The sequence below is a fragment of the Lissotriton helveticus genome, chromosome 1_2 (genome assembly GCF_964261635.1).
Source record: "Lissotriton helveticus chromosome 1_2, aLisHel1.1, whole genome shotgun sequence".
Classification (NCBI taxonomy): Eukaryota; Metazoa; Chordata; class Amphibia; order Caudata; family Salamandridae; genus Lissotriton; species Lissotriton helveticus.
Window position 1 is genome coordinate 261,473,100 of NC_136058.1, and position 22,693 is coordinate 261,495,792.

The following is a 22,693-nucleotide window of genomic DNA, read 5'->3' on the forward strand; positions in this document are numbered from 1 at the left end:
TAAGGAGTCCTTTAAGGGTTAAGAAATATGAAACTAAAATTGTTTCTTGAAAAGCGTTCTGTAAATCTATAATTTGGTTCTTGTAAGTTAAGCACATTTTAAATCTTGCATTTGACAATGCTTGTTTATTTGTGGTGTTTTGAGTAACTGTCTAGATTGTGCGCTCAATTGAGAGAGGCGCGTGTGGGCTCTGGTGTTAAGTGACATCAGGAAACGAGCTCGCGCTGAAGGCTCGTGGCCGAGGCTTTAAAAAGGGTTTCCCTGCCAACGGCTGACGCTTCGTCTCTCGTTGCTGTCTTGAGGAGCGCAACTGATTCCGAGACGGCGTCGTCGTTGTGCTGATTAATTCCTGTCTCCATAGTCTGGGCCCTTCTGAGAGTATGTTTGCCCCTTAAATACTGAAGTCCTTTCCCAGTTTTTGCTGAAAGTACAGTTGCTTCGAGATCTCCTGGAGATCGCGTGTTCCGCTTCCTTCCGCCTCCCGTCAGCCGGGAGCCCTGGTAAATGATTGCTGCGTCAGATGACGGCTGAGGATCTTGAGCCACTGAATTCCTTCCCCGCTGAAAAGACAGTAAGGTCTTCTAACTTTTCTCTAGCGCTGGAACTGATGCGCATCGCGCTAACACCGTGTTCAGTCATCTGTGAATCCAGAGACTAGCAAGACCGTTTTCAGAGTAAAAGTGTAGAAACAACCTGTGTCAAGTTGAAACAAGCATTGGCTAAGACAAGAGTTTAGTTTAGTATAAGAGTGACTTAAATGCAGCGCTTGGACAGTAGGATAAGCGCAATAAGGATTTAGTGTCTTCTGAGAACTCTAGTCTAATTAGCTAAAATGTTAAATCAATAAATAAGACTTGGCAAAGGCAAAAGTTCTTAAGGAGGAGATTCCTCTGGACAGATATTAAGAACTGTTTTAGAATTTAAACCAATTCTAGAATTGATCAATTCCTGCTTGGAAACTGGAGAAACCTATGATCTCATTTGTATAGAAAGTAGGATGTTGTTTTTTGTTTATTGTCATCCTAATACAGATTCTCCATTTTCTGATGGAAGCTGAATCAGTAAGGTAGGACTAAGTTTGCAAGTTATAAGTTTTTTCCACTAAAACTTATTAACTAACTAACCATTGTGTTAAAGAAGTGTTTAACTAAGTGATATATTTACTTAATGTGAAACATTTATTTTTTGAAGCCTTGAGTCAGAATCAGAGCGTAATCAGCTTCAACTAAGTGTGAACAAGGGTCTACAACCTAAACGGTCAGTAGTTGCGAATGTTAAGGATTTCTGGTGAACTAAGTCAGGCAGAAGAGTTAAATGTTTGTTAATATTATACTGCAGAGTTGCAAAGGATTCAGTTCTGAGTTCTCATCAAAAGAAGGATCCTAGACCCGGAACACAGCCAAGAGAGACCACAACGGAAGTTCTTGTTTCTTTAACTGTTGTGAGTCTTCTCTGTCCACTTCCCCTTTCCCTGAGGGAGAAGTTTACTCAGTCAGTGTTAACTTCCTGCTTGAGTTGATTGATCCTTGAGGGAGTTGGGAGTTTGCAGCTCAAGAGGAAACGTCAGTAGTGTCTCTCAAGACTTCGCAACAGTAGACGAAGCCCATAAAAGTTGTTTCCACTTGAACTTGTAAACTCACCCTCATGGATACTTCTCAGTTGACGCAATTGGTTCAGAAATTGAATGCTGAAATGGAAAATCTCCGTTTGGAGAATTTATCACTTCGCCAAGAATTAGATGAAACTAGAGCAAGTTTTTCTATGTGGAGGGATCCTACTAAGGAAAGAAAACCAGTCTTAACGCCAACTAGATTTGGTTCTGATGTACATATGTCCCATTCCTCAGGAGAACAGTCCGGGACTCAACCAGTCCAAGTCACTGTAGTTACCCCAGCTCCTGTTCCCTTGGCTAATCCTGAAAGATTCACCGGAGATTGTGGTAGATTTGCTACTTTTCTTAGTCAATGTCAGTTACATTTTATGTGTAAGCCTCAAATTTTTTCTTCAGATACGAATAAGATAGCCTTTATAATTTCTTACCTTGGAGGGGTTGCAGCAAATTGGGCAATGCCTTTGGTTGATAGTAATGATCCTTTACTTCATAATCTGCAAAATTTTAAATCAGCTATGTCAAATTTATTTGCGAAGCATACCTTGGTTCAGGCTTCGGATAATGAATTGTTGAATCTTCGTCAAGGATCTAAGGATCTAATTTCCTACATGACCACTTTTAATAGACTTCTGACCGAGACACATTGGCCTGAAGAGAAAAGAATTTCTTTGTTTTATAGAGGGCTTAAAGATGACTTGAAAGATTCTCTGGCACATATTGTTAATCTGCCTGAGGATTTTAAGGGATTTCAGGATTTAGTGGTTAAACTTGAACATAGGTTGGGTGAACGTAGAAATGAGAAAACTAGGAGTGATTTTAGAAGTTCACATTTTAAGATTGAGAAAAAAGAGCCTGATGTTAAAAATTCAACAGTTGAATCCATTCAGTCGGGAGGTTTTAAGGGGCCATTAACTCCGGAGGAGAAGGAGCGTAGACGTAAGGGGAATTTATGTTTATATTGTGGCAAGCCTGGACACTTTGCTAAAGATTGTTCTGTTAAACCTACAAAGAAAAGAGTCTTGGTGATTGAGACTCCTTCATCAGATCAGTCGGAAAACTAGGTTTCTCGAAGAAAGTTGAGATCGTTTCCTCGAGAAAATGTTCTTCTAAGATCTCTCAATTTGTCACTAATGTAACTACTCTCATTCCTAAGCATTTTATTATTCGGATGGTTTTTATTCTAACCTCTCTTCAGAGACATAGTATTCCGGTACTTTTAGATTCTGGTGCCACTGGGAATTTTTTCGACATTGAATTTGCACATAAATTAAATTTAAAATTTATCACTAAGAAGGAACCAGAGTCTGTAAGAGCTGTGGACGGTTCTGTTCTATCTTCGGGTATGATTCAACATAACACAGAACCATTAACCTTAGTGGCAGACAATGGACATACCGAAAGGGTGGTTTTTGATCTTATTGATGCTCCGACCTTTGGTGTAATTTTAGGTATTCCCTGGTTGGAAACACATAATCCAAAAATAGATTGGGTTAAAAGAACTGTAACTCTAGAGTCATCTTTTTGTAAATTGCATTGTTATCAGGAGACCAGGGATCCGGTAATGCCCCTTTTTTGTGCTGCCATGAATCCTGAGATCAATAGACTCCCGAATGAGTATAAAAGTTTTTCTAAGGTCTTTGATCCTGTTGAAGCAACTAAATTACCACCGCACAGGATTTATGATTGCAGGATAGATTTAGTACCTGGTGCTATTCTACCCTGCAGTAGGATTTACGCTTTAACTGAACCAGAAAATGATTACTTGAGAAAATATCTGGATGAACTTTTAGAATTAGGTTTTATCCGTCACTCCACCTCGCCAGTCTCGTCTCCTCTTTTCTTTGTTGCCAAAAAAACTGGTGATTTGAGGGCCTGTATTGATTATAGAGCGGTAAACAAGGCAACAATTAAAAATAGGTACCCTCTGCCCCTGATACCTGTGCTTCTTAATCAAATTAAGGGTTCCAGTATTTATACCAAACTGGATCTAAGGGGGGCATATCATTTGATTAGAGTTAAGGAAGGAGATGAATGGAAAACCGCTTTTCGTACGAAATTTGGGCTTTTTGAATATACTGTCATGCCTTTTGGTCTATGCAACGCTCCTGCAGCTTTTCAGTATTTCATTAATGAAGTCTTACATGATCTGTTGGATGTTTGTTGCATAGTTTATATTGATGATATTTTAATCTATTCTAAGAATGTGGAAGAGCATGTTCAACATGTTCAGTCTGTTTTGCAGAGATTGAGTGACCATTCACTTTTTGCAAAGTTGGAAAAATGCGTCTTTAATGCCTCTGAAGTGGAGTTTCTTGGTTATTGCTTATCACCCGAGGGGATTTATATGGATCCTAAGAAAGTTGAAGCAATCTTAACTTGGCCAACTCCTGTTTCTATTAAAGACACACAAAGAGTACTTGGATTTGCCAATTTTTATAGGCGTTTCATTTCAAAATTTTCTGAAATTGTTACCCCCATTACTCAATTGTTAAAAAAAGGGAAAGTTTTCTCTTGGACTAAGGAGGCTGATCAAGCTTTTTCTTTATTGAAAAAGGCTTTTACTTCTGCTCCAATATTAGTTCATCCTGATCCGGATAGGCCATTTTTTGTGGAAGCAGACGCTTCGCAGACGGCTATTGGTGGTGTGTTGCTTCAAAAGGATTCAAATTCTGGTCATTTACATCCCATTGCCTTTTTTTCTAGGAAACTATTATTGGCTGAGCAGAACTATACTATTGCTGAACGAGAACTATTAGCGATTAAAGATGTGTTTCAGGAATGGAGACATCATCTTTTGGGGGCTAAACACACTATCACTGTATATTCTGACCATAAAAATTTACAATTTTATTCTACTGTTAAGGCTTTTACTCCTAGACAGATGAGGTGGTTACAATTTTTTAGTGAATTCGATTTTTTGATTATGTATCGGCCTGGTAATAAGCAGTTGTTATCCGATACACTTTCACGATTGGTTTGTGAAAAAGAATCTAGTCCAATTAAAGAACCGCCTAGTATTTTGCCCGTGGAAAAAATATGTGCTGAAATTCATTCTGAAAATTTTTTGAATTCCATTAAGGAGGAGTTGAAATCCTTTAATTCTGAGGAATGGATTTCTAAGAAAGGGAATTCTATCAGTGAGGGTCTTTTTTATCATTATAATAAATTGTTTGTTCCCACTAAAGTTTTGCAAGATCAGGTTATGCATTGGAATCATGACTTGGCAATGGCTGCACATCCTGGTATTAATAAAACCTTGGATTTATGCCAACGTCATTTTTGGTGGGAAAAGATGATTCCTGTAATTCGGAATTTTGTTAAAACTTGTCCAGTTTGTTCACGACAAAAAGCCTTACATGCAGCTCCTATGAGGTTACTACGTCCTATGACTATACCTCCTCAACCGTGGCATACAATTAGTTTAGATTTTATTACAGATCTCCCAAAATCTAATGGTTTCACAGCAGTTCTTGTAGTGGTGGATTTGTTATCTAAAATGGGACATTTTATTCCTTTACCCAAGATACCGACTGCAGTTGAATTCAGTACGGTGTTTTTATCTAATATTGTTAGACTTCATGGTCTTCCTTCAAAGATTATTTCAGATAGGGGTCCTCAATTTGTATCTAAGTTTTGGTCACAACTTAGTAAACAGTTAGGAATTGAGTTAGCATTGTCCTCTTCTTTTCATCCCCAGACTGATGGTCAAACGGAAAAAGTTAATCAACATTTAGAACAGGAGCTAAGATGTTTGTTATCTACTTCCTCTAGTCCTTGGGATGAAGTTTTACCTTGGGCGGAGTTTTCTTATAATAATACCACTCATTCGGCCTTGGGTTGTTCTCCTTTTTATTTTCTCATGGGGTTACATCCTAGGTCTCTTCCCATTCTTTTACCTGAGGAGCAGCAATCCATGCCAGCAGTTACTGACAGATTAACCTTTTTGATGGATATTCAGGAAAAAGCTAGGAAGCTCTGGATGAAGAGTAAGTTGACTATGAAGAGAACAGCTGATTCTCATCGTAAACCTTCTCCTGAATATCAAGAAGGTCAGTTTGTTTGGTTATCTACTAGAAACGTTCAGTTAGAGGGTCCTAGAAAGTTGAAACCTAGATTTATAGGACCTTTTCAGATTAAGAAAATTCTGAATCCTGTGTCTGTGAAATTGATTTTACCTGATGAATATGCTATCCACCCTGTATTTCATGTATCACTTTTGAAACCTTTTGAGCCTGGTACTCGATTGGATAATCCACCTCCACCTGTGATTATTGGTGATCATGTTGAATATGAAGTCAAATCTATCCTAGATTCAAAAAGGGTGCGGGGTGCTTTGTTCTATTTGGTTGACTGGAAGGGCTATGATCCTTCTGAGAGATCTTGGGAGCCTGAAAGGAATGTTCATGCTCCCAGGCTTGTTAGATCTTTTCATGCCTTACATCCTGAAAAACCTCGACCTGTGAGACGACCTTTGGGGGGAGGAACTGTTAGGGGTATTACCGGTCGTCTCACTTAATTTCTGAGATAACTCTGTAAATATTGTAAATGTTCTGTGAATTCCTAAGGAGTCCTTTAAGGGTTAAGAAATATGAAACTAAAATTGTTTCTTGAAAAGCGTTCTGTAAATCTATAATTTGGTTCTTGTAAGTTAAGCACATTTTAAATCTTGCATTTGACAATGCTTGTTTATTTGTGGTGTTTTGAGTAACTGTCTAGATTGTGCGCTCAATTGAGAGAGGCGCGTGTGGGCTCTGGTGTTAAGTGACATCAGGAAACGAGCTCGCGCTGAAGGCTCGTGGCCGAGGCTTTAAAAAGGGTTTCCCTGCCAACGGCTGACGCTTCGTCTCTCGTTGCTGTCTTGAGGAGCGCAACTGATTCCGAGACGGCGTCGTCGTTGTGCTGATTAATTCCTGTCTCCATAGTCTGGGCCCTTCTGAGAGTATGTTTGCCCCTTAAATACTGAAGTCCTTTCCCAGTTTTTGCTGAAAGTACAGTTGCTTCGAGATCTCCTGGAGATCGCGTGTTCCGCTTCCTTCCGCCTCCCGTCAGCCGGGAGCCCTGGTAAATGATTGCTGCGTCAGATGACGGCTGAGGATCTTGAGCCACTGAATTCCTTCCCCGCTGAAAAGACAGTAAGGTCTTCTAACTTTTCTCTAGCGCTGGAACTGATGCGCATCGCGCTAACACCGTGTTCAGTCATCTGTGAATCCAGAGACTAGCAAGACCGTTTTCAGAGTAAAAGTGTAGAAACAACCTGTGTCAAGTTGAAACAAGCATTGGCTAAGACAAGAGTTTAGTTTAGTATAAGAGTGACTTAAATGCAGCGCTTGGACAGTAGGATAAGCGCAATAAGGATTTAGTGTCTTCTGAGAACTCTAGTCTAATTAGCTAAAATGTTAAATCAATAAATAAGACTTGGCAAAGGCAAAAGTTCTTAAGGAGGAGATTCCTCTGGACAGATATTAAGAACTGTTTTAGAATTTAAACCAATTCTAGAATTGATCAATTCCTGCTTGGAAACTGGAGAAACCTATGATCTCATTTGTATAGAAAGTAGGATGTTGTTTTTTGTTTATTGTCATCCTAATACAGATTCTCCATTTTCTGATGGAAGCTGAATCAGTAAGGTAGGACTAAGTTTGCAAGTTATAAGTTTTTTCCACTAAAACTTATTAACTAACTAACCATTGTGTTAAAGAAGTGTTTAACTAAGTGATATATTTACTTAATGTGAAACATTTATTTTTTGAAGCCTTGAGTCAGAATCAGAGCGTAATCAGCTTCAACTAAGTGTGAACAAGGGTCTACAACCTAAACGGTCAGTAGTTGCGAATGTTAAGGATTTCTGGTGAACTAAGTCAGGCAGAAGAGTTAAATGTTTGTTAATATTATACTGCAGAGTTGCAAAGGATTCAGTTCTGAGTTCTCATCAAAAGAAGGATCCTAGACCCGGAACACAGCCAAGAGAGACCACAACGGAAGTTCTTGTTTCTTTAACTGTTGTGAGTCTTCTCTGTCCACTTCCCCTTTCCCTGAGGGAGAAGTTTACTCAGTCAGTGTTAACTTCCTGCTTGAGTTGATTGATCCTTGAGGGAGTTGGGAGTTTGCAGCTCAAGAGGAAACGTCAGTAGTGTCTCTCAAGACTTCGCAACAGTTAGGCCCTCACAATCTTCTGTTGCTTGGGGCTGGGGGCCCGACAGTTATGTTATGTTATGTTATGTTATGTTATGTTATTTGTAGTTTGTATAGCGCAACGGTTACTCAAAAAGAGTGTCCCGGCGCTTTAGGTAAGGGGAAATAATGTAGAATAACATAGCACAGATTAAAAAAAATGAACAGCAAACAAACAATTAAAAAAGAACAACCTGGAAACCTACTGTGAAAACAGCCAGGTTTTAAGCCCTTTCCTAAACTCAAGAAGAGAAGTAGCCCCCCGAAGTGGGAGCGGCAACGAATTCCACATCTGTGGGGCCAATAAACTAAAAGAACGGCCACCCAGGCGGGCCCTCTTAACCCGAGGGACCATCGCCAAGAGTAGAGATTCAGACCTCAACGACCGCGCCGGATGGTAAAAGGCCAGATACTTCGCCCCCACCGCATGGAGCGCTTTATAGGCCAAGGTCATAGCCTTAAAGGCAATCCGCTTGCGGATGGGCAGCCAATGTAGCGCCAGCAATAGCCCAGAGACGCTACTACGTCTATTTAGACCAAAATGGCCCTGGCCGCCGCATTCTGTGCCACTTGAAGCCGCTGTAGCAGGTACTCTGGCAGGCCCAGGTAAAGAATGTTGGCATAATCCAACCTGGAGCCTATCAGAGCCTGCACAGTCAGCCTCCTATGCTCCTCAGATAGAAGAGGCAAAAACCTCCGCAGCATTTTTAATAGGCCAAAGCAAGTGCCGGTCACCCCCAGGATCTGGGTCTTCATCGTCAACCCCACATCCATCTTAACCCCCAGGTTTTTAGCCATAGGGGAGGAGCCGGATGGTGGGAACATGTCGACGGGCCACCAGGTCTGCCAGCTGGGCTCTACATCGCACCCGAAGAAGAGTACCTCCGATTTATCCGAGTTGCACTTGAGGCTGTTCAGTTGGAACCATGCGAACACCGCCCCAAGGCAACTCCGGATACTCTCCCCGTCAAAGTCAGCCCCTCTCTCGCAAGAGAAGAGGAGCTGGGTGTCGTCGGCATACGACACAATCCGGGCGCCAAACGACTCCGCCACCGCCGCCAGTGGGGTCATAAAGATGTTAAAAAGGGTCGGGCTCAAAATAGAGCCCTGAGGGACCCCGACTCCCAATGGCGGCATAACGGCGGAGTCCGATGGCGTCCAGACCGTCTGCCGGCGGCCGGCTAGAAAAGACGAAAACCATTTGAGCACCGTCCCCCGAAGACCAATCTCAAAGAGTCTTGCGAGAAGGCCATCATGGGGGACGGTGTCAAAAGCCGCCGACAGGTCCAACAACACCAACATGACTTTGCCCCCGGTATCCAACACCCCTTTAATGGTTTCAGAAACCTCCAGGAGCGCGGTCTCGGTGCTACGATTAGAGCGAAAGCCTGACTGAGAGTCATGCAGAATCTCGTAAGACTCCAAAAAATTGGAGAGCACCGACTGGACGTGCTTCTCCAAGATTTTTACCAAGGCCGGCAGCAGCGAAATCGGCCTATAGTTTGCTGGGACCTTTGGGTCAAGGCCCGGTTTTTTAAGTAGCGGGATAACCATGGCCTTCTTCCACTCTGATGGAACCACTCCCAAGCTCAACGATAGGTTGAGGAGAGGGTTCGCCAGTGGGTTGATTACCTCCGCCAATTTGCCCAAAAGTTTAGCAGGGCAAGGGTCCAGCGGAGACCCAGATTTTAAATTGCCCATAAGCGCTAGAGAGGCGGGGGCTGACAAAGGTGGAAACTCGGCCAGCATAGCGCCCCGCGCAGCCAAGGAAAACATACCGACCTCGGACACCGGCGGCCTGACAGGTCCTACAGGTGAAAAAGAGTCCTGTATGATTTTTATCTTGCTAGTAAAAAAACAGGCAAGATCCGCCGCCCAGGATCCTACGGGCACCTCTTCCGAGGTGGTAGTCCGAGGGGACATGAATTCTCTTACGATGGTAAAAATCTACTTGCTGGAATTCCCAGCCGCTTCAATTCTCCCCGCAAGATAGGCCTTCTTAGCGAGGCGGATGTCCCGGTGGTAAACCTTAACCACAGCCTTATAGGCAGACCTGTCCAAGCTGTCATAGTGAGCCCGCCAGGCCCTCTCGGCTACCTTGCACTGCTGCCGCGTAGCCCACAGTACAGGGGTGAACCAAGGGGCCGACACCCGCTTTGATGTCAAACGGGGGGGCTGCATCGGGGCCAGGTCATTGAGCCTCTCCGTGAACCAATCTTGCAAGGACTCCAAGTCCCTCTCCAACTGACCTGAGAGAGGACAGGGGTGATTCCGCGCCGCCTGAGCCAACATCTCAGGGGTCACTCTACTAAAAGCTCTAAAAGCTCGTCCCCGTTGCTGTGGGACAGGGGTGGACAACCTGGCAGTGCCACTGATCACAAACTTGGCAAGCCAGTGATCCGACCACAAGTACGTACCCCAGCGATTTGCTCCAATTGATGCAGTACCCGGAGTATGTCCCGAATTCGGGTAATAGAGCCATCAACCTTTGGATGGACTCAGACGGTCTCTGGGTGTACAGTAAGATATCGTTGGCGTACAATGATATACGTTCCTCCCAGCCACCCCCCAGGTCGATACCCCGTACTCCCGGGTCCGTACGTACCCAGTGCGCCAGGGGTTCCAGCGCAAGGGCAAAGAGGGTAGGAGAAAGGGAATAGCCCTGCCTCGTGCCACGCCCCAGTTGGAATTCACGCGACATGGCCCCATTGACTCTGACTCTCGCGGTCGGTGCAGAGTAAAGGAGCCTCACCCATGCGCGGAAATTATCTCCAAATCCTACTTTCTCCAAGACAGCATATAGGTAGCCCCATTCGATGCTGTCAAACGCCATACGGGCGTCGAGAGATAGCAAGGCCGCCGGCACTCCCGGTCGTCTGGCTACTGCCTGCATGACCCCAAACAGACGTCGCAGGTTGAGGCGCGTGCTCCTATGGGGCATAAAGCCTGACTGGTCCGGATGGACCAGTGTTTGTATCACTGCACCCAGGCGTGTGGCTAGGATCTTCCCGAGGACCTTCGTCTCGAAGTTGAGGAGGGAGTTAGGTCTGTAGGAGCTGCATGCTTCCCTCAGCTTACCCTCCTTATGGATCACTACGATCGTTGCTTGTCGTAGATCTCGCGGAAGCTGCCCATTCTCCCACGCCTCGTGGAACATCGTACACATGTGCGGTGCCGTGCAGCTTGCCACACACCCGAACGCTTCTGCCGGGAACCCGTTGGGACCCGGGGCCTTACCCCTCTACAGATCACCCATGACCTCTTCTACTTCGGTGACCGTAATATCAGCATCCAGAATATCCCTATCCGCAGGCTCCTGTAGGGGCAGCTGCATCGGGACCAGGAAGTCACAACATTCCTGCTCCCCCTTAGTAGTCTGAGATTGGTAGACCTCCTCGTAGTAGCAGGCGAACTCCTCCGCAATCGCCACGCTTGTAGTGCTCACTGACCCATCCGCACGCTCTATACCCAGCACCCAGTTGCGCTCTCGATCTTTTTTTTCCAGCGCCGCGATCATTTTATTTGCCTTATCACCCAGGTCGTATACCCGTCGCTGGGTGGCCAACGCATGGGACCGTGCCTGTTCCGTCATAAGGTCCCTCAATTCCTTGCTTAGGAGATGCGCTCTATGCTGCCGCCCCAGTTCCTGGGCGGATCCCACCTCAGTCTCCAGTTCGTGGAGCTCCAACTCTAACTTCTCGACCTGTGCATATTTCTCCCTTCTCCGTCTCCCCACCTCGGCCCGCACGAAATCCCTGGCCACCGTCTTATAAGCTTCCCAGACCACCCCGGGGGAGACCCTTGTACATTCTTAATAATGGGAAAATATTGTCCAAGTGGTAATCAGGCAGGGTTCCTCATAACAAGCACAATGCTGAAATAACGTACTGATCGGTTTACATGCCTCTGTCGTCTGAACGATTAGAAGGGGAATCATCCCCGACCAAATCCCTCCCAGCGATGCCATTCGTTTTACCAATTGGCATTTCCTCAGTAGGTCTGGCGGCAGCGTGTGGGTCATGTATATATACATATATATATATATATATCCCATAAGAAATTTACTTCATCTGGATGCCTGGCCCGTGGGCAGGTGGTGCCTGGCCCGTGGTCAGGTGGTGTGTAGCGCCGGTGAAGCCTACCGGCCGTAATACCCACTCGAAACTGTAAACAGGTTTATTCGGTAATGCGTTTCGACAGATGAGCTGTCTTGATCACACAGTGAACAATAAAATTAGGAAACATTACATAGTCACTGTTTAGACACAAATGATGGACTCCACATCAATGCTGTGCTAGTTCTTACTACGAATATGGGGGCCATTTTGACACTATAAATCGGTCTCAAAAAGTAATGGATTTGAAAATAAAAGGTGATTTTATGTACATATTGTAAAAACAATTATACGAGAGTTTGTCATAAAGAGACATAACACGAGACCAAACTCGATAACTGATCGTGACGTCATTAAAATAGTGCGCTGTGATCGCAGGTGACTACATACCATACTGGCATCGCACCACCATCAAACGTATACGCTGTATATAATTACAAACAGTTAGGTGGACCAGTCACGTATTGCATGTACCAGTAAAAACACTTGCACTCACCAATACTGGTAATACAAAATGGAATATTCAGCATCTGCACACAAAAAAATCTAAGCATCATAGTGACTTATCGTATTAAGACTATCAAAGGCATTACGTTATTGCAAAATGTATAAAGCATTTCAGATAACAGGGATATATGGATTGGGCATGCTTGTACCATATCTCATCATGAATGCACCCTTGTGGTTATGATGGCATTGTACCTCTGTAATCTGTACACACTTAGGTTTCCATAGGCCTAACTTGTGTTATGTCAATACGTGTTTATATACATAAGCATAAGAGACCATAAAATGTATATATACATGAACCCCATTATTACTAGCAACAATAGGTTTCCCATAAAACACGGTGGGAGAATGTGAACACAATAAAGAGAAGAAACAAAAGAAAGAAAGAAAGTCTTATCTCAGTGATGTATTGACCCAAGATGGGGAAGAAAAGGGTGGAGAACCCGTGTCATAAGTGACCGTCCCAGAAGCGGTGGGTTCCTTCCTTTCCTCCTGTGAAAAGTGAGGTAGAGGTGAGGTTTAAAATTAACCAAAATTACTATTGCACAGCACTTTTAATAGTATTAGGATGATTCAAAACTTGTTTCAATACAGCAATGGATGAATTTGGAATACAGACCAATACAAAAATACAAAATGTTGATAAACAGTACGTATGGGGTAAGTCACGTAATCTCATGTAAATGTGTACTTAATTCCTCGTCCAGATTATGCCCCCTGGATACTTGGTTTCAAGTTCCAATATCCATTTGGATTCTTGTTTGCGCAGTTTAAGTACTCTCTTTCCGCCTCTCGGACCAGTATATACTTGTTCTACAATGAAATAACTTAGTAAGGAACTGTTTGAAAGGTGGAATTCTTGGAAGTGCCTCACTATGGGGTAGTGGAAGTCTTTCTTATTGATGGCACGTATGTGTTCTTGCACCCTCTTTTTGGCCATCAATGTGGTGCTACCCACGTATCTAAGTTTGCATGGACATTCCAAGATGTACACAATAAAGGGAGTCATGCATGTTAAGATTTGTTTTATGCATTTCGTTTTAGTCATCCCGGCACTGTAAACTCCTGTATCATGTGACTATTTTGACAGGCTTTGCAATGTCCACAGGGAAAAAAACCTTTAAGGTTATGTTCTCCCGTGGAAGGTACTTGTGTGATGTCATTACGCAAAAGATTGTCTCTGAGACTGCAACATTTTCTATATGTGATGCTAGGTCTATTTTTCACACATTGTCTGATAATAGGATCGCTGGTTAGAATATCCCATTTGTCAGCAAGAATCTTCTGAATTTGTTTGGAGCTATCATTGAAAGTCATAATGACTCTGGTCTCTTCGGATGTAGGAGTGTCACCGTCCGCAGTAGCGTTTTCGGGTGTCTCCAGTGTAGATGCTCTATCAACCGTACTGATTTTATTGAGCGCCCTCTTGAGTACCCACATGGGATATCCTCCACTCAGGAATCTCTTAATCATGTTGTCTTGTTCAGTGATGAAACAGATTTCGTACTACAGTTCCTTCTCGCTCTCAGCAGTTCGCCATAGGGAATGCTCCACTTAAGGTTGTCCGGATGGCTGCAGAGAGAGTGGAGGAGGGTATTACCTGCAGTAGTTTTGCAGTAAAGACTCATTTGTAAGGTCCCTTCATGTGTTGTGATCATGAGGTCGAGGCATTCTATCTGTTTTCTGTTCATATTCAGAGATAAACGTATGTTGTGGTCATTTCCATTGAGTCTTTCTACAAATCCAGTGTCTTCTTCTTCCGTGCCAGACATATATATATGCCACAAAAGGCCTCCTAGAGCCGGGATCCAGGACCATCACCAGTACGCGTCGGGGTAGAGGAGCCCCTTGAAATTCAAGTAATTTCCTGTTGCTCAGCAAAGCGCACTGGTCGCGCACTCATGAAAGGGTTTTTAACGCAAATGCCAAACAACTCAACGTGTTTCGGCGTTGAACAAAAAAAAAGTGTATTTCCCATGTTAATTCCTAAAGGGGATTTGAACATGACGACAACCCAAACCGCTGGATGGAATTACACTGAATTTGGAACAAAGGTAGCTTTTGGTTCGCAGATCATGCTTTCAGTTATTTGGTGTAAATCTGCTCAGTAGTACAGTATTCAAGGAAAACAAAAGTTGTATATCTTCGTGGAGCCTAAGCACAGATCTCATGATGGGATCTGATTGGCTGCCAACGCTTCAACCAGGAAGTGTTGGAAGCCAACTAGGGACCAATATACCTGAAAACACACAATTGAAATGCATTGTAGTGAAAGGCAGGTTTTGAGGGTCACAAAAAGGGGAACATATAAAGGGTAATAACAGAGTTTAGTTACAAAATAAATCAGGTTTTTGATGGTACCATACTCATTTTAGGAATTATGGTGTGTTAGAAGGTAATTATACCCTGCGGAAAAGCCTTCTGCTGGTATTTCATGAATCATGTTTGAGAAAAAACTGTTTTCTCATGATTTTCCCATAGAGGTCATGGAAGGTGCTCCAGAAGCTAAAATTAGAGCATATTTTCTGTACATTCACACTATCTTTCCCAGTCACATGAAAATGAAGTCTGGCATTCTCAGTAAAACATGTTCTTCCAACAGTAGCAGCCTGTCAGTTGATCAGTGTTGCCATATTTTGAGACCCATCCCAAGCCCAAAGCTGTCCATGATCAAGCCCATATTCAGCCAAACAAAGACCAGTATCAGCCAAAAAAACTGCCCAAAGTTGCAGCTTTCAAAGTATGGAAAAACAGGCTTCAGGAAACATTTTGACCATAATTGTAACTTCAGTTCAATATGTGTACAATGGGAGGAGTTTCAATGGGCACCTACGCACTTCTGCAACCATGTCCAAATTCTATTAATCACCACTACTTTTAAAGATTGTCCCGCTCTATGTCCTTTTTACTTGCACTTCTATCACCACAAATCTAAACCTGAACCTGGCATTGATAAATTAACTTTACAAGATCAAACTATAATCCATCTTAATTAGGCCCAAGTAGGGAAATGTTGAATCTCTTTAAGTAATGTGGCTCCTAAAACAGTTTATTATATAGGCCTGGGCGAGTTTGTTGAATTCCACTATGCGGAACTCCGCGAAATGACCGAAATACTTCCCCACGCTATGTGGTGTTTCGCAAGTAGCAGAGTACATTATGTTGCGCCTTTCATGTAAATTTTTAACGCCGGGTGTTTGGCCCCCACTGTAAATTCAGCAAGAACAGCACCACGCACAGCGCAAGAGGGCGCTGCTGCTTTCTGCTGCTAGAGTAGATGTTCTACTCGAGCAGCAGCTTCCTCAATGCGAACGGAAAGTGTCTTAACGCGAGCGGTAGCGACCATTCGCGACCACCCGTGTTAAGAAATTTCACCCAGATGTGGTCTAGAGCAATATTTTCCTCACTTGCCAACTTAATATTGGCGAGCGAGGAAAAAAACTCGGCTCCGCGCACTACGCATAGTGTGAAAGACTCCACGGATGGAGCGGAATTTCACACCCAACCCTAATATTTAACGAATCCTGCTGGATTATATGCCACACAATTATACATATACAGAGATCCCACCCTGAGGATACAGCAATTCCAGCACAACTGGTTTGGCAAGCTGGAAGAGCCATCATAGTACCACAAGAAGCCCACTCCTTCTAGATAAAATGCAAGATGGCCAGAAAGGAGAGATTCATCAAGCCAAAATCGGCTCGCAAAGGGCCAGATTCTAAGAATCTGGCCCTTTGCGAGCGCTATTTTTGCATTTGGGATTCATCATCCCAAATGCAAAAATCGCAATTTTAGAAATCGCTAAATTGCGAATAATTGCATTTAAGGAATCTCAATTTGAGATTCCTTAAATGCAATTCATGAACCATTTTAAAATTGCGAATTCGCAATCTGGGGCCGCTATTTACCGCAAAGTCTAACTACGTGGTAAATAGCGAAAACTTAGAAAAATGCACTTTAGTGCATTTTTCTAAGTTGTATGTTACACACACACATGTCCTTTGGACATGTGTGTGCGCAACACCAGTGTACATTACCATTTCAGGGGTGCTACAGGGGCACCCTGGCACCCTTGAAATCACTTCCTTATTTGCGATTCGCTAATTGCTAATCGCAAATAAGGAATGACTCCCCATTCATTGCTATGAGCCTTTAGGCCCATAGGAATGAATGGGAAAGCCATTCCTTATTACGATTCGCAATTAGCGAATCGCAAAAAAGGAAGCAGTAGAAATCGCAAAAAATATTGCGATTTCTACATGCATCCCGTTTTGCGAGTCTTTAATAGCGATTCCTTAAAAATCGCTATTAAGGACTCGCAAAACAGGACTTTGATGAATCTGGGGGTAAGTCACTTAATCGTATGAGGTAAGCAACAACAGAGCAAAGATGTGTGGGTGTACAGGCAAGCAATGACGGGGAGGGGTGAAGTAGACAGGGGTAAACAGGGGATAGTAATGATGATGGGGCGGGAGAAGAGGCAAGCAACAGACAGCTCCTCACATTATAAAGTGGACTGAAGCTGCAGTGAAATGGCTCTACAATGGAGACGCACTATCTGTAAGCGGTCATTTAAGTTTACAGCGTTATGGAACAGCCCAAGCTTCGACACTGCAAAATGCATACCATACTCCGCAAAATTAAATCTTACTTTTTTTCTCATGCCAAGGTAAACACGATATTGACTGTGTTATTCTACTGTATCTTTTTTTATCCCTATTTACTGGTCCCTGTTGCTCCCGGTGTTCAATCTGCTAAACATTTTGCTTCAATACTAGCAATGAGAGAAGCGACTCAGCTGCAGAAGGGAAAGGACAGCAGCCTCCAATTTTGCACTGATACTCTGCTAGGGTCCATGGGGCTCTCTTGTGTACACTCAGGGCCTCACTAATGAAAAGTGACGCATCGCTGCGAGAAAATAGCGATGCGTCACTTTTCATTGCGCCCTCCTTGCGACACCAATGATGCGTTATATTTACAGTATGACGCATCATGTCGCAAGGAGTTACAGATACGTAAGTATTTCTGACGTATCTGTAGGCGCAAAAATGATGCATTGCTGGAGTGTGTCACAAAGTGAAGTAACTCCAGCAATGGCTCATTACACATGGGCAAGTCCCATGTGAAATGTGCCTGCGTCAGTCTTACGCCTACTATAAGATATTGATGCATTTGCGTCCTATAGTGATGCAGTGAAAGCTCTTAGATTTCACTGCGTCACTTCTATGAGGCTTTCTTGCGTCGGCACGCCCCTCCTGCATACATTATACCTGGCGCAGGTATAATGTGACGCAGGGGTTTACAAAGTGACGCATCTAGGTAGATGCGTCACGTTGCAAATATGGTGCAACAAGGCTCACTTTTTACGCCGCTGGTGCGTCACAAAAAGTGACGCACCAGCAGCATAAAAGTGACACAAGGGCTCATAAAAAAGCCCCAGTCAGTGCTTAATTTGAACTGGTGGTTTCCGGTGCTCACCACCGGCACTTATTTGTCAACACCAGTGCTTGTGCCTGGCTAATTTAGAGATGACAACAACAGGCAATTATTAATTCAATATACATTAAAAAGTACTATTACCAGCCGCAAACGCCATTGTTCTAGCTTTGGGGGCCTGAAATAGTTTGAAATGTCACAATTGTAAGAGTGTGAGGGTTAATAGTTTTGTTGTTACTATCATTGGCAGGGGCAACGTGTGGTACAAGCTGCAGTGCTCTCCTGAGGAGAGCCCTGGCACTTCTTAAAAAAAACAAATTAAGCACTGTATGCATACTGTTCTCTGTAACTATTGTCGGCCCTGACTGGACAACATTCTTTGACTTGCATGCCAACCTTTATCTGCATGTGAAAGGGGGCGAAATAAGGACACCAGGAGGGAGTTAATCATTGTTCTGACAAAATGGCAGCTGGCTTTGAAGACAGCAGCTGGCTGAAGTAGTGAAACTATGAGGCGCTGTGGTAGTCTGGAGATGTGGAAAAGGAATTATAACTGGAACATGGATATGAGAGGCATGTCACTCGAGTGACAGAGAAACATGGCCGTAGTTCTTGTGTGTTATGTGTCACTGGTGCTGACCTGAAAAGTTACACTGCACATTTGTGCTAAATTCCACTGAAAACCATAAAACACTTGGAAATTCCTTATCATGTGATGAAACGCCCCTACAAGCTGCAGGCGAATGTTGAAATTTTACCATTGTCTCAATTCCAGAAGCATTCATTAATCAAATTTGTTCAGACATTTCATGTTACTATTCATTAAAACGTTAATTAAAAAATGATTTCATGGGGAAAATGTCTTCCAACTTGTAGAATTAAATTGTAGCAGTGCACATCCCGCCAGCTTCACCTGGTGGGATTCCAGCTGACTCGTGGCAAATTGATTACTCCAGATGCAGCTCTTGTCGGTGAGTTTTTGAACATCACATACCCAGCAGAAAAAATACAATGGCAACACCTTATGGTCCAACTGAATACAATCCGGTTAAATTAATAACAGGGGGCTGCTGACTTGCGAACTGGCTTTAGTCTCGGTGTAGGCTCATTATAATCATGGGATTCCGGGACAATAAGCCTAAAAAAACTGCAAAGCGCTGCAACACGTTCGGGTCGAGTTTGCGCTATACATAAATGCCGAAAAAGAAGAAATATTACCTCAATTCACATTATGGGCAACGGAGAGACCAATTGAAATAAATGAATCTGTACTTTCTTGGCCCATGCACAAGGTAAAAAAGAGAGTGAAGTCTCCAAGGCTGCCAAATTAGAATAGTAAATAATGGGAAGATAGAAATCCTTTTTTACTTTTATTGTTTTTCCTGAACACAAAAATAGGTCTCCAAGCGACAATGCGAATGGCGCGGTGCATCCATTGGGGCGTTGGGGCGTTGTCCTCCCAATGCGCACTGCCGCCACCTGGGACCGCCAATGTGTGACTAAATGACACATTGAGCTACTAGTTTCTGGCCGGCCGGTCACCGGGCCGGACCAGAAACCATCAGGAAAAGGGGGGGGGGGCTGTGCAGACACGCTCAGGAATCCGCCTTCATACAGCGCTAGTGCGCATGTCCGCTTTCGGACTGGTCATTTTTATGCCCGGCGCGAACATGAGCACTAGCCTCCCCCTTGGGAGACCGGGGGTTGCCTCATGCCGCAGCCCCCGGTCTCCTAATGGGGGGTGGAGTTTGGCTGCTCCAGCCAATCCTGAGCTAGAGTCCGACCTGCCTGATGACACCTAGCATGACGTGACGTCACCTAATCTTTAGTCTCACCCCGCACCCGCAGCCACTGCCACACACAGTGCTGCCTGCTTCACACCTCACCTGGTATGCGTGCTCCTGATGGTATCTCTTCCTGCCTCGTCGTGGAGCTGGACTACTACCGTTACCGTACTGGACATCGACAACTTCTGCAACGAAAACTACTGAGGTGAGCCACAATATACTGCTGGTGATTACCGCCCTTTTGTATTTCAAACTTCCACTCATTAAGTATTACCCATGATCCCCCACAGCTGTACCACTGAGAGTGCCATGGCGGGTTTGGGCTGATTTGGCAATTGGTTCGCAAATGTGCCCAAAAATCTAACTTGATGCAGGTTCCCCTAAGCTAAGCTGCTGGCTGGACGTTGTGCTGTGCAATTATTTAAGCAGAACAGCTTCACATTTTTCCTTGTGGCAAATCTATTTGAGGCATATTTAAAAAAAAATGTATAAGTGGACTGTAAGACTGTTTTTAATGATTCCTCCCCTCGTAACTCCACTCTCTTTCCTCTGCCACCCATTGACCACTCTCATCCAATTTATGGGCGCCCAGAATAAATTGTTTCCAATTCCTGCACTGAAGTGACATAAACAATTTGTGCAGCGCCTCGATTGACGCTAATGGGGGCTAAGCTTTGCTGGAAATCCAGGAAGTGCGTGTAAGAAACAAATCACACCTGAGCCAGAGGTCAATGTGGCGAGTTTACAGCGATCCTCACGGATTACTTCCTCCTCCGCCCTACCTCGGAAGTCCGCTCCTTTGTGGTAGATTCCTGCGCTCCGAAAAGGTCTACAAGGTGTTTTAAGCCACTTCAGAATCTGTGGACGAGGTGCGCCAAAGCAGAGGTTCGGCCGGTTGTCTTTTACAGCAATCGTACGTTTTGTTTGTTGCTTATTTGGGCAGTGTGCATTCTGCTTCAAGCCTGTCCTCTTCAAACGCGTGACAAAAGGGGCAGAAAAAGGGTGTTGATTCATGGATCTAACAACGGACGTAGCTTGAGACATAGGGCATTTGTTTTTTGGGACCTCTAGGTGGCTTCATGTCGTCACGAGTCAGGACATCATTGGCAGGCGCGCGCATTGCCCATTAGAAGGTTATAGGGCTTCGGCGAGCCCCTCCACCCCCTCCAGCCATGGATGCTGCAAGCTTCCCGGACACTTACAATTCTTTATCGGATATGTGCTGAGCTGTGCAGGGATTGTGGCTCCAGGGACAGTCTTGTACAAAGGTTCAAGTGTATATAAAATATATGGGGACTGCGATAACACATTAACCAGCCCCAAATTAATTTGTCTCGGTTGAGGCTGGCTGGGCAGGTGTGCTTTCTCCCCATAATCTACAGTGGTGAACCAGAGGGTGCTGTGATGAACCAGAAGGTGCAGTGGTGAACCAGAGGGTGGCAGTGATGAACCAGAGTGTGGCAGTGGTGATCCAGAGGGTGCTGTGATGAACCAGAGGGTGGCAGTGGTGAACCAGAGGGTGCTGTGATGAACCAGAGGGTGGCAGTTATGAACCAGAGGGTGACAGTGATGAACCAGAGGGTGGCAGTGGTGAAGCAGTGGTGAACCGGAGAGTGCTGTGATGAACCTCTGTGAGGTAGTCAGAAATGCATTGTATCTCAAAGTCTGTTATGAAGCCACATATTGAATAAGCAGGTAGCTACCTATGTTGTATGACATCTCTTTATTACTGTCATAACCTTCCTTCCTTTTCAAAATTGCTTGCAAATACACCATTTGTCCACTCGATTTGCACATTTTTCTCGGGGGGGGGTGCGGGGGGTGTTCGGGCACGCGCGCTGCGCTCGCGAGCTACAGTGCGGAAATCATTTTCCGCCTCACCACGTTCAAATGTCACCAGCCGCCACTGGCGAATGCGCTATAGGCTTGATCTACAACTGATGCTTGACCTGCTCCTCATGTCATTAGTTGAGACATTGTGGAAGCAGACCAGCAGTAGGAAGCAGGGTCGTCATAGGTAGCAATTTGGCTCTATCAATGATTGATGTCACTGCCAAATTGCAACACCTACAGACAGCGGCCTGAGGAAAATGTTCTTTGGCGGCACCGCCGCATTCAAAGATTTTGTGCACAAACGGGCAAATAAAGGCCAAATTTGTGCACCATGCCAGGTGAGTTATTTTCCACACAATTAAGAAAACAATGCCCATTTGTGTGAGAAATAGCCTAATGTGGCAACACGGCAGTTGATTCCCTTGTGTTCTACTGCAGCCTCCCAGAGTGTTCTAAAGAACAACTAGAGGGCTAACAATGTTACTTCTGACAAAGGTATGGCACACCTGAAGTCATGTTAATTGAATCAAACTGGTAAATCATAAAACATTTAATTTAGAAAGGAACAAAATGAGGGGGTTCAATTTGTCCTAGAAATTATGGTTAGTGCTGTAGAAAGAAAAAGTAGGACACATTTTAAGTGACTTCTCAAATATCTTCCTCTTCTACTTAAACATTCTGATGTGCAGACTGAAACATGCAAGTTCAACACCAGCAGCAGACTGCCAGGTAATTCCCTGGTGATCAGCAGCTTTACTACAGTGTTCTAATGAGCAATTAGAGTGCTAACATTTTGGATTTATGCCAAAGATCTGGCACATCTGAACGCCATCTTGATGGTATCGAAGTAGGAAACTAAAAGCGTTTTCTATTGAGGATACTGCAGTAAATAAGAAAGTTAGGGAGCTTCAAAACAAATAAGTTTCTCAAAATGGCCAATAGAGAAAAAAGAGCCAAAATATAGCACAAATATCACCGAACGGTAGCCAAAGCATAGCCCAATGACAAAAATGTACAAAAGACGTAATTCTTTTATTTATTTTTTAGTTTTATATAGTTACCCGAAGGTATAATAGTGCTTTACATGAGCACCAGTTACATTACAGAAGGACACATTCATTTTGGTTTTAGGCATGGAGGGACAAAGGGCCATATTATCAAGGAAGCTGCGGAAGTTTATCGCCGCTTTACCGGCAGGAAACTGCCGATAAAGCGGCGATAATGGG